General features: G+C 32.5%; 1 pseudogene; it reads right to left on the reverse strand.

Annotated features, from left to right (window-relative positions):
* Window positions 1-8,943: 8,943 nt before the first annotated feature.
* LOC124989188 (ubiquitin-conjugating enzyme E2 D3-like) lies at window positions 8,944-9,504 on the reverse strand (annotated as a pseudogene).
* Window positions 9,505-13,684: the final 4,180 nt, after the last annotated feature.

The raw sequence follows: 13,684 nt of genomic DNA on the forward strand, positions 1-13,684 counted from the left end.
AATCTGCTTTTCTCAATGAAAAATAATAAAACAAGGTAGTTTTACATCCTTTATCAGAGGTCTGATATTGAGGCAGACTCATAAGTATTTAACAAAGACTTAAATGTAAAACCTGAAACTGTAAAACTAGAAAAAGCAGGGAAGAAAACATCATGACACTGGTTTGGGCAATCATTTCTTTCTTTCTTTTCTTTTCTTTTTTATTTTATTTTTTTCAGATAAGAACCCAAATGCACAAACAGAAGTGAAAATACACAAATAGGGTTACATTTAAGTAAAATGCTTCTGCACGGCCAATTAAAAAATTGCCAAGTGAAAAGACAACCTACAAAATGGGAGAAAATATTTGCAAACTTAGCTGATATAAGGAAAATATCCACAATATATAAGGAACTTAAGTGAATAGCAAGAAAACAACGCAATTAAAAGATGAGCAAAGAATTGGAATAGACTTTTGTCCAAAAATGATATGCATTACTAACAAGCCTATGATAAAATGTTTAACATCACTGATAACCAAAAAACACAAATTAAAAGCACAACAAGATATCAGTTCATACCTGTTATAATGGTTATTAACAAAAGAATGAAAGATAATGTTAGCAAGAATATTGAGAGAAGGAATCCTTACACACTGTTAGTGAAAGTATAAATTAGCAGAACCGTTATGAAAATCAATATGGAGGTTCCTCAAAAAATTAAAAATAGAACCACTATATGAGCCAAAAATCCCACTACTGGATATATATCTAAAGGAAAAGAAATCATTGTTGAAGAGTTATCTGCACTCCCACGTTCATTGCAATTATTCACAATAGTCAACATATGGAAGCTACCTATGTCTCCATAAATGGGTTGATATATTAAAAATATATACATAACACAGTATTATAATACATAACACAGTATTATTCAGCCTTAAAAACTGAAAGGAAATCCTGTTATTTGTGATTAGATGGATGAACACGGAGGACATTATGCCAAGTGAAATAAATCATGCATAGAAAGAAAAATATCACATGATCTCACTTACATGGGATTTAAAAGTATTGAATTCATAGAAGAATTGCAAAGGTGAGTCCTTACAGGGTAATGAAAGTCTCAAAGTATTGACCCTGTGCATTGCAGATATATGCTATTTCAATTCCTAAACAAAGCTTTAGAAAACAATTTAATTTTTTTTTAAATTTGAAGATGGTAAATGAATATGGAAAAAAAATGCTGTAGCCATTCCTTTTTTTGAGGAAATAAGCATCTTTAAATACAAAAGAAAAATATCCAAAAAAATTGAGTAGTAGAAATTTGAGAATTAGAAAGGGAAAATAAGTAAATTTAAAAGTTTGAAAGTAGAGAAATAATGAATTATGACAAAGACCAAAAAAAGCTGTGTAGCAAAGAGAAAAGATACAACAGAAAATTTCTAGCCTCAGTTATGGCAAAACATAAATTCTTTATGAAGTCATACTTCTAGAAATACATAGAAATGTGAAAAAATGGTACCATAAAAAGAATTATAAGTATTTGGCTATATTTTCAAGAAATTAAAGTTGATACCTGGAGGAGTGGGGAAGAAAAGAGGAACTGAACACGGTAGCAATTTGCTAAATCCGTAGCTTGTATAAGGTAGTGAAGTTAATTTTGAAATGGGAGTCAAAAAGTACCACCCAAGAGATTTGGTTTTAAAGTTTACATGGCAACAGAAAGGAACATGGACCCTCATGAAGGGGAAGTTGGAACACATCAATTAAAGGACACACCCTTAGTATAAGAATGAACGAGAGCAATTTTTCTATCCTCACAGGAAAATACTGAGGTGTTTCAGTCAGAACTCTGAATGACCAAAACCAAACAATGGCAAAAGTTCTCTTGAGAATTCTAACTCTGTGCCTCCTGTCAATTTCAAATTTGAAATTATAATCTCCTTCTGATCTGAAAGACCTAGAGTGAAGAAATTAATTTAAAATTTTATCTAGGTTTGATGATACCCTTAAGCACCTGGTAGAATATGAAATCACTTTAGAGGGGTTTTAACTCATCAATTCAGGTCACATATGATTCCCATTGATGAAATCACACTAAAGATGAGTTCACTATTACAAGTCACAAAATGTAAAAGGAAATAATCAGGAGGCAGAGGTAACAGTAAAAACAAACAAAATGTTGGAAACTCAAGAAGTTAATAAGGAAAATAATCAGGTATTATAAAATGTGTTTTAAGCAAAGATATAAACAAATGAATTGCATAAGAAAGTGCATAAGCACACACAGCTCAGAAATAGGAAATGAAAGAACAAGGCAAGCACTGCAAGAGAAATACATAGTCGTTGAAATTTAAAAGTAAATGGCAGTATAGATATGGCCAAAAAGAGAATTAATGATCTGGAAAAAAAGTTCAAGGAAATTATACAGACTGAATTATACAAAAATTTATAGTCAACCAAAAGAAGAGCTCTAAAGATGTGAACGTGTAAGTCAATTTACTTCCAATAGAATATACAGAAGGAGAAATGAGATAAACAGTAGAAAAGACAATATGAGGTGAAATAATGGCCCAATTTCAAGAAGGACCACAGTTCTAAATAGGATAATTAAAGCTAAATTGATTTCTAGATACATTGTAGCAAAGCTACTGAACAACAAAAGAGATCTTAAATATAAGGTAAAAGAAAGATCATATATTACACCACTAAACAATTCTTCACAAAAACAGTAAAGAACCAAAAACAATGGAAAAATAACTTTAGAGCACTTCTGAAAGTCCTTGTCACCCTAGAATTCTGTAACTATGTAAATTATCATCTACTATTGAAGGTAAAATTAAGGTATTTTCAATGAAGACTTAGTTTGCTCTTAATTATGATGACTGAAATTTATTAAAGAACATACTTTAAAAACAAACAGAATGAAAATTCTAATTAACAAAATACAAAATGAAAAACTGGGAAGTATTTACAAACAGCAATTCTATGAAAAGCTTTATCAAAAATTGATTTGGTCAAATCCAACAGAATCAACAGAGAGACACAGAAAATGGTATAATGTTTTCTGAGTACAAGAAAACTCACAAAAATCAATCATCTCACAAATATTAATGTTCCTCTCCATCCTACGTAATAACATAGAAAACATAATAGAAAATAATAAGTTGCTATCATTCCCCGCCCCCCTCTGAGGGGCTGGGGAATCGAACAGGGGTCCTTGAGCATGCTAGGCAAGTGCTCTTCAACACGAGCTATTTCTTCAGCTCAGCTATCATGTGTAATAAAATATAAACCATCTACAAATTAGTCCAGCAAAAATTCTCATAAAGAAAAATTTTTAAAATTTTTTAAATGACATAGTATCGAATCTGAATAAATGGAAGATGTACCAGTCATACAAAACTATTTATTTCTCCTTTCCCAATATTCTGTCCCTCTGCTTGCTTTGTATTTCTGTAAATGTTAAATAAATGATACTACTTCTTAAGCTTGATATTTAAATTTTTGTACAGCATTATAATTTTATTATTTATCCATGTTGAATCTGATAGCTTACACACATTAATTTTAACAATGTATAGCATTCAATTACAAGAAAGTACTTCTAGTTATGGACCACCAACCTCAACCCAAAACACCAAAAGGCAAAAGTGTATCAAATCAATGTGTGACAATTAACTCTGGGAAAACTGACTTAATTCTAGGTATATTTGGATTATTAAATTAGCATCTTACTCTAACTATAGTATGTTTCACATTCTTTGCCAACACTTGAAGTTTACAGAGCATTTGTTTGCCAATCATTTAAATTAGTGTTTGCCTGATTACTAGTAAAATTAAATATTTTTTATTTAATTATTGGTCATCTACATTATCTCTTTGAGAATTGCTTACTTATACTTTTTGACTGTTTACAAAAGGTCATTTCAAGAAGAATTCTTTACATGTCCTGTGTAATGGTTCTTATTTGATCATATGTTATATAAATAAGTTCTTCTAGTTCGTGACTTATCTTTTAGTTAGTTTTTAATTTTAAAACAGAACTCAATACCATCTTATAGCTTGTACTTTTGTTTTTAAGAATACTTAATGCAACATTATTATCTTAGAATTTGCCTACATTATTGTATTTTTATTTTTATGTTTACATTTTAAATAATTTGGAGTAGTGTTTTGTGCATTTCATAAAATATATATGTAATTTTATTTTTTTAAGTTTGAAAAATCATTTTTCTCAGAATCTTTGACCAAATAGTGATTTTACAACCAATTTTTAACTCCTACTCAGCCATATATCAACTTTCCATTTAACATCAGTTTGGGGAATTCTTTCTATTTCTGTTAGCTTTATTGTTTATATCTGAACCAATATTCACTTAAATAATTAAGAAAGCTCTAGATATTTCATCGTAAATACCCTACTCTATTTCTTTTTTGTTCAAAATTGTCTTGTTCTTCATCTTTAGCTCTACTCTATAAATACTAGGATAAACTTACCAATATTTCTCCAAACAGTTCCTTTGTGATCTAGGGCAGTAGCATTTAATTTATAATTATTAATCACTTGTTTATTTATGTTAAAATATTATTAGTTGTACATGGGCACAATACCTTTATTTTATTTATTTATTTTTATGTGGTGCTGAGGATTGAACCCAGTGCCTTATGCATGCAACGCAAGTACTCCACTGCTGAGCCACAGCAAGCCCCTAATTATTGATCATTTATAATTATTAAGGAGAGAACTGGCATCTTTAGAGTACTGTATTCCAATCTGTGAACAGATATAGCTCTCCAATTTTTCAAGTCTTCTTTAATGTCCTTGAGAGTATTTTATGATTTTTCTCCAAAGTAGCTTAGAGGTTTGTGAATGCTACACTTATCTCTAATAACATCTAGTTAGTCATTTCTAGTGTTTAGTAAGTTGATGATTTTTTAAAAATGTGTGTTTTATGCATAATCTCTTATTAGTTCTCAACATCTGTCTGTAAGTTATATTGTATTTTCTAAGTAGATAATCACCAAATAGTTCTTTCTCTCACTTTCTACTGTTTCCCTATTATTTGCTTTGCTTTGCATTTCTTATTTTAGACAGAACCTGCAGTGAAATATTTAAAAGAAGCAAAATAACAAAAATCCTACTATTGTTTTTGCCTAGAAGTCTTGCCCTAGAAATTTTTCTAATGTTTCGTTATTAAATATAATAGTTTTCTGATATTTTATTAGATTTGATCAGTTTTAAAACACCTAATCAAGTAACTCAAGTTATTTTTCTTTTTTTTATTAAATTTTTATTATTTTTACAGACTGCATTTTGATTCATTGTACACAAATTTGAACCAGAAAGCTACATTTCAAATTACTGAATTTCTAGACATTTTTGTAGAACATACTTACATAAAATTTGTAAACTCTTACTATTATCGAACAACAGGACAAGTAATCAAGACAGACAAATATATTTTTTTTTAATTATTTTGATTCATTGTACACAAATGGGGTACGACTTTGCATTTCTCTGGATGTACATGAAGTAGAGTCACACCATTTGTGTAGTCATATATATACATAAGGTAATGATGTTTGTCTCATTCCATTATCTTTCCTTCTCCTCCCCCCTCCCCATCCCTCATTTAAGAAGAATAAAATTATGGCATTTTCAGACAAATATATTTCTTATTTTCAAAAACCATTAAAGAAACTATTGACTCATTAAGTTTAATTTAAGTGAAAATCATTGCATTATTAAACAAAAGATTTATATGTGAAAAAGGGAAGCTATGATATCTTGAAAGCACTATAAACAAACTTAGTAAAGCAATGCTGCTTCTTTCCTTTATTAAAAGAGGTGCTAAAAATGGCAAATAAGGAGAAGAATAGAGACATCATACAAGTGAATTTTTCCATGTATTTCACTTGTTGGTGTGTGTATCAAGGTAGAAGAATATGTATTTAGCAATATGTTAGATGGTTGGATTTGTATTGGGTTTAATGGTTTTTACACACCATTATGAATAATGGATTAATGTTACCCTGAAAGGAGGTCTCTTAGGATCCCTAAACATTCTTTTTATTCTGACCCCTGTTCTGTTCGATAATTTTATCAATAACCCAAAGAGAGAAATGGCATGTGTATCATTTAAGGACATTCATTATTTGAAAAGGGGAAGATAGTTATATGTTGAATCATATACATTCAACTAGTAAGAAGTCTAGTTTTGTGTTGGTTTGGTGTTTTGGTCTAAGTAAAATAATGAATTAATTATTTCAGAAACAATTCAGATAGAAATTTTAAGCTAAATCTGTATAAAATTAAAATGATAAAAATTGTCTTGTAGTTAGTTTACAAACAAGTAAAACAAAACAAAAACTATACTGAATGAGTTAGGAATACCAACAGCATTTCAGGTGAAAAGAGATATTCTGTTTCAATGAAAAGCCACAACTGAAAAAAATCTATTCTTTCCTCTATAAATTTTTCCAATGCAATCCTAGGCAATTCGTATTCATATCAGTGGGTTCTACTCTGGTTATATCCATTTGCAATAGTATTATTCCATCTTTAGTATTTCCCCTTGTTTAAATAGAGACATAGGTTATTGGAGTTCAGAGGGGAAGAAAGAGAGAAGACAAATTATTTTTCTCTGAGGAAAAGATAGAGCAATTACTGCTATTAAACCTGAAGAAGACTCAGATGGCATGAGAAAGAAAGCAGTCTTTAAATATTTAAAAGACAATTGAGGAGCAATTAAATCAGTTATGTATGTCTCAAGAGGACTTAAATTTATGACCAAATGTATCATTATCATGAAACAAAATTTGATTTAATATACAGAACTAAAATAAAAATTAGCTATATAAAAAATGAATCAGATGCTTTAAGTGGTAGTGACTTCTACATCACTGGGAAGATTATCAGTTATACTGTAAAGTGAACCCAGACTAGGAATCAAACCAGAGATGTCCCTGGTAAATTCTAACTCTAATATTTTTTTCATTTTATGATAAACACAAGGTTTTACTTGCCCATTGTTTGTGCCTCCTTTTTTTTTTTTTTTTTTTTTTTGTAGTATTTTGTTTTCAATTGATTGATAAATGCCAGGAAAATTTTTGTGATCTCTTAGTTGATAATTTCATGACCCGGCTATTTTTTAAAGTTTATAGAGGGGGAGAAAAATCACCATGTCTCAGACTATGTTTGAGAGCTGAACTTCTGTTTCTAAATTTCTCTTTTAGGTTTAGCTTGAAAATACTAGTATGGCGAAGTTCTAAATATTCTAGGTCACCAAATTACAAATTACTCAGTTAATCTAATTTAACTATGGAATAATTATTACAACAAGAGTGCTTTTTAATATTTTAGCAAACAAGGATTGGAAAATGGCATAGAAAGCTACAAAGTATAAGACCACAATATAGATAATCACAGAGGTACAAATGAAAGAAAAGTAAGAAACATGGTTTTTTCTTCAGAAAAAAAACAGAATTCAACTTAAGCGATGGGCAAAACTATTGGTGATAAGTAATTTATCTTAGAAGTGTGTTTCAACTAGAACACTGCATGTTTAAACTAATTTTAAAGAATAGTAAAGTCTAGAATAAAATTGCAAAGAAGAAAATTTTATGATAACTCAATTTTGTGTCATCATCATAATGTAACTAAATCACTACCTACTATATGGCAAGTGCTGTTTACTCACATCAGAGACTACTAAAAAGGAAGTTAATAATCAAATATGTCCAACAAAATATACAATTTTTCATACAGAATTTATTTCAGTTGCATTTTATGTTAAAAATAGTATGGAGTATTTTAACTAAAAAGGGATAGTTTCTTTTGGGACCCACAGTATATATCTCTCTGATCATCATTTCTTTTCTGTGAGAAGTATAGAAACACTTTATTGTATGGATTTTGTAACATCTGTACTAATTTTTCAAAAGAAACAATTTTATTTTTGACTAAAATCTCATCTGTGTATATACAAAGCCCTAGATTAATGCATGCTCTAATAGAAACAGTCTCAAACTTCACAGCATGTTAGCACAAAGAAACTTAAAAAAGTAAATAAATTTAAAAAGAGTCTGCCAGATTAGTACCTGGCTGTAATCATTGTGACTTGGAAAGCTGAGGCAGGAGGATTGCAAGTTCAAAGCCAGTCTCACCAAATTAGCAAGGCCCTGAACAATTTAGCAAGACCCTGTCTGAAAATGAAAAACTTACAAAATCAGGCTGGAGATATGGCTCAGTGGTTCACCTCTAGGTTCAATTCCTGGTACCCAAATAAATAAATAAACAAATAAACAAATAAATAAATTTAAAAGGAGAAGGACTGCTCCAATTTAATACAATGTCACAACCGCGGGAAAAAAAGCTGACATCTCAGCACAGGAGAAACTCTTAAAAGGCACAAAATTATTATTATTATTTTTTTTTTTTTTTTTTTGTAGAACAAGAACAGGTCATTCCTTTATTGACATGCATAAAATACACTTTCTGTTCTGCCGCTGCTATAAATTCAATACCAATTCTCCAGCAACATCAGTTATGAGCATAAAGTATACCATGTAACCTCAAATCTCTAACAGTGGAATGTTTAAACAAAATGGATGCTTCTTGAATAATGCTGCTTCCTTTGATGTGACAACTGAGCATCTATCTCCCTCCCCCTCAGATGATTTCTTCAGCATGTTAGAGCCATGAGGAATGGTTTTGTCTAGTAACCAAGTTAGAATGAAGACATTGGTCACATAATACACATGCTCTATTTTTTTAAAAAAAAATCTGAATCTTGGGCAACTGTTCTCTTGTAACTACTTTACAGTTTCTAAAAGCAGTTATTGTCCAAAGCTGGAAGAACTTAAGTCTTCTCAGATGAGCATGTGAATGAATGGAGGGAGGTAAACAAAACATAAAATTTAAAAAGATGAGGTCTGATAGGGGAGCAGTCCGATAAGAAAATCAAAAAAGGAACAGTAATTTAAAGTGTATTCCCTCTATAATACAGGTTATTCTGACTTTAAGGTAGCATGACATGGCATACTTCTGAGTCCGTTCCGGAGATATTCTGTTGTATTTATCTCTGCCTGTTTTACAGATCCGTGCAATCTGTGGCTCTAAGGGGTCATCTGGGTTTGGATCACATAGCAGAGAACACATGGATAAAAGAACTTTATAAATAGTTAAAGCAGGAGACCATTGTAATCTTAGAACATGGAGACAAATGCTGCCATGACTGTTAACATTTGGATGATAAATTCTTGTAAATGCAACCTTAGGTGGTTTGAAGGGGTAGTCTTGTAGGAAAATGAACTGTCAAAAAGAATACACCACCTTGATATGGGCTGTCAATAGGTCCCATCATTGTGGCTTGCCAGTGAAACATATCATCCCCAACTGGACCTGCAGAACATTGTGCTGGAGGGTCACGGGCCAAATCACTAAGTTCCTTATTAATCCGTTTCAGCGCCATAGTCTGTGCTTTTACTCTGGTTCCTCACTATCTCCGTGTGTGCTCAAAGGTCCGGCCAAAACTTGATTCTCGGGTGGGCGGGGAGGGATTGTCCCTTAGTTTCACACCTGCTGTGCCCGACGCAGGCGCTAAAGCGCTCGGAGGTTGGACTGGGAGCGGGAGACCCAAGCGGGTCATGGGCTGGTGGCGGGGTGGACGGGTGGCAGAAACCCTTAGACTCAGAGAGGGATCGAGAACTGGAAGGAGACCATGGGAGGAAGGTAATGAAAGCGGCCACAAAATTACTTTTAAAAATAAAGATTAGGACCAATTATTGTGAGCACAATCATGTTAACAATTCCTAAAGAAAATGCAGCTTTGTATAATGATTAATTTGCAGTAAAGACTTAGCGATCAATCCATTTTAAATTGTGAGTCATATATATTATTTAAGAGGATAGGAGAAAAGATAACTTAGAAACATTCCCAACAACATACTTATAATAATAAAATTTTGATTCTTAAAATTGAGTTTCAAATATCTGTTGTCTGAAAAATAAGCTCGTATTTCAAAATTAATTATGAACTCTGAGCTGAAATAACTTGTAAACCAATTTAGTTCAGTTAAACTACCAATAATTCCAAGTTGGAAATTTTAAAAGATTCTTTAAAAATCACTTTGCTTTATAGCAGTGATGTTTTCAATTTAAAAAAAAATTTAAGCAATGCAAAAAAGTACTAATCATCCTGACAAAACTTGTTTAGAAATAACTGTCTTATACATATAGAATTATGGATGGAAGATACATGAATGTTTGAAGAGATAAATAAAATTATTCTTTTATGAAATGGAACTTTATATGCATTGTCTTAGTAATAAGAATTAAATATAGTTTTATCTTATAGGAATATAAGATATCCAAAAAAAAAAAAAATACGAAGGAATTTCTGAGTACTCAAATCTGAGAACTTTTAGTAGCTCCTGGTTTCATTCTCAGTTCTGAGATTCTATTAAATGTTTCATACCAGATACTGCTTTAATCTGTAATAGATTCCAGTAAATGAATGTTCTTTACCAACTACAATGTATCGTTCTAAAACTTTTACTCCCCGGTGGTTAACCCTGTAGGTCACTTCAGTACACAGTGCACTGATTACAAAGTTGGACTCTAGTATCAAATGGCTGAGTTCAAATCAAACTTCTACCATTTACTAGCTGTATGGTTTTTAGTAACTTACTCAAACATGATTTGCCTCAGTTTGCTTACTGTATAAAGGGAATAATAATAGTACCAGAGTCTCAGACAAGGAATAAATGAGGTATTTCATTTAAAGTACTTGGAACTATGTCTGTACAATGTAGGCACTGAATATTAGTTATTTTTTGTTTGTTTTATTTTTATTTGCTCTGATTCATTACTCCTCAGTGAGAAAAGGTAAAAGATCAGAATATTGTTTGCCCATTTCAGCTTTCAAGGACTAAGGGAGCATTCTCTGAATTGTTTTGACACACAGGTAAAGTTTGTGAAGTGGGGGAATGTGGGGGAGTCAGGACTCTCAGTTTTGTTCCACCATGTTACTCCAGAATCATATTTCTTTCTTTTTTTTTTTTTATTGTAAACAAATGGGATACATGATGTTTCTCTGTTTGTACATGGCGTAAAGGCATACCATTTGTGTAATCATAAATTTACATAGGGTAATGTTGTTTGATTTATTGTTATTTTTTCCCTTCCCCCCACCCCTCCCACCCTTCTTTTCCCTCTATACAGTAGTTCCTTCCTCCATTCTTGCCCCTCTCCCTAACCCTAACTCTAACCCTAACACTAACCCCTCCCACCCCCCATTATGTGTCATCATCCACTTATTAGCGATATCATTCTTCCTTTGGTTTTTTGAGATTGGCTTATCTCACTTAGCATATTCTCCAGTTTCATCCATTTGCCTGCAAATGCCATAATTTTATCATTCTTTATGGCTGAATAATATTCCATTGTATATATATACCACATTTTCTTTATCCATTCATCAATTGAAGGACATCTAGGTTGGTTCCACAATCTGGCTATTGTGAACTGAGCAGCTATGATCATTGATGTGGCTGTATCTCTGTAATATGCTGATTTTAAGTCCTTTGGGTATAGGTCAAGGAGTGGGATACCTGGGTCAAATGGTGGTTCCATTCCAAGTTTTCTAAGGAATCTCCACACTGCTTTCCAGAGTGGCTACACTAATTTGCAGCCCCACCAGCAGTGTAAGAGTGTACCTTTCTCCCCACATCCTCGCCAACACCTGTTGTTGCTTGTAATCTTGATAATCGCCATTCTAATTGGGGTGAGATGGAATCTTAGGGTGGTTTTGATTTGCATTTCTCTTATTACTAGAGATGTTGAACATTTTTCCATATGTTTGTTGATTGCTTGTATATCTTCTTCTGTGAAGTGTCTATTCATTTCCTTAGCCCATTTGTCGATTGGATTATTTGCATTCTTGGTGTAGAGTTTTTTGAGTTCTTTATAGATTCTGGAGATTAGTGCTCTATCTGAAGTATGATTGGCAAAGATTTTCTCCCACTCTGTAGGCTCTTTCTTCGTGTTGCTGATAGTTTCCTTTGCTGAGAGAAAGCTTTTTAGTTTGAATCTATCCCAGTTATTGATTCTTGCTTTTATTTCTTCTGCTATGGGAGTCCTGTTGAGGAAGTCTGGTCCTAAGCCGACATGTTGAAGCTCTGGACCTACTTTTTCTTCTATAAGATGCAAGGTCTCTGGTCTGATTCTGAGATCCTTAATCCATTTTGAGTTTAGTTTCATGCATGGTGAGAGATATGGGTTTAGTTTCATTCTGTTGTATATGGATTTCCAATTCTCCCAGCACCATTTGTTGAAGAGGCTATCTTTTCTCCATTGCATATCTTTGGCCCCTTTGTCTAGTATGAGAAAATTGTATTTATTTGGGTTTGTGTCCGTGTCCTCTATTCTGTACCATTGATCCACCTTTCTATTCTGGTACCAATACCATGCTGTTTTTGTTACTATTGCTTTGTAGTAGAGTTGAAGATCTGGTATTGCGATACCCCCTGCTTCACTCTTTCTGCCAAGGATTGCTTTAGCTATTCTGGGTTTTTTATTCTTCCAGATGAATTTCATAATTGCTTGCTCTATTTCTGCAAGGTACATCATTGGGATTTTAATTGGAATTGCATTGAATCTGTATAGCACTTTTGGTAGTATGGCCATTTTGACAATATTAATTCTTCCTATCCAAGAACATGGGAGATCTTTCCATCTTCTAAGGTTTTCTTTAATTTCTTTCTTTAGTGTTCTGTAGTTCTCATTGTAGAGGTCTTTCACCTCTTTTGTGAGATTGATTCCCAAGTATTTAATTTTTTTCGAAGCTATTGTGAATGGGGTAGTTTTCCTGATTTCTCTTTCTGAAGATTCATCGCTTATGTATAAAAATGCCTTAGATTTATGTGCATTGATCTTATATCCTGCTACTTTACTGAATTCACTTATGAGATCTAAAAGTTTTCTGGAGGAATTTCCTGGTTCCTCTAAGTATACAATCATATCATCAGCGAACAGGGATAGTTTGAGTTCTTCTTTTCCTATTCGTATCCCTTTAATTTCTTTGGTCTGTCTAATTGCTCTGGCTAGAGTTTCAAGGACGATATTGAATAGAAGTGGTGAAAGAGGGCATCCCTGCCTTGTTCCAGTTTTTAGAGGGAAGGCTTTCAGTTTTTCACCATTTAGAATGATATTAGCCATGGGCTTAGCGTAGATGGCCTTTACAATGTTAAGGAATGTTCCCACTATCCCTATTTTTTCTAGTGTTTTGAGCATGAAGGGGTGCTGTATTTTATCAAATGCTTTTTGTGCATCTATGGAAATAATCATGTGATTCTTGACTTTAAGTCTATTGATATGGTGAATTACATTTATTGATTTCCTGATGTTGAACCAACCTTGCATCCCTGGGATGAAACCCACTTGATCATGGTGCACTATCTTTTTAATGTTTTTGTATGCGATTTGCTAAAATTTTGTTGAGAATTTTTGCGTCGATGTTCATTAAGGATATTGGTCTGAAATTTTCTTTCCTCGATGTGTCTCTGTCTGGTTTAGGTATCAGGGTAATATTGGCTTCATAGAATGAGTTTGGGAGGGTTCCCTCCTCTTCTATTTTATGGAATACTTTGAGAAGTATTGGAATGAACTCTTCTTTAAAGGTTTTGTAGAACTCGGCTGAGAA

Source organism: Sciurus carolinensis, chromosome 7 (genome assembly GCF_902686445.1).
Source record: "Sciurus carolinensis chromosome 7, mSciCar1.2, whole genome shotgun sequence".
Lineage (NCBI taxonomy): Eukaryota > Metazoa > Chordata > Mammalia > Rodentia > Sciuridae > Sciurus > Sciurus carolinensis.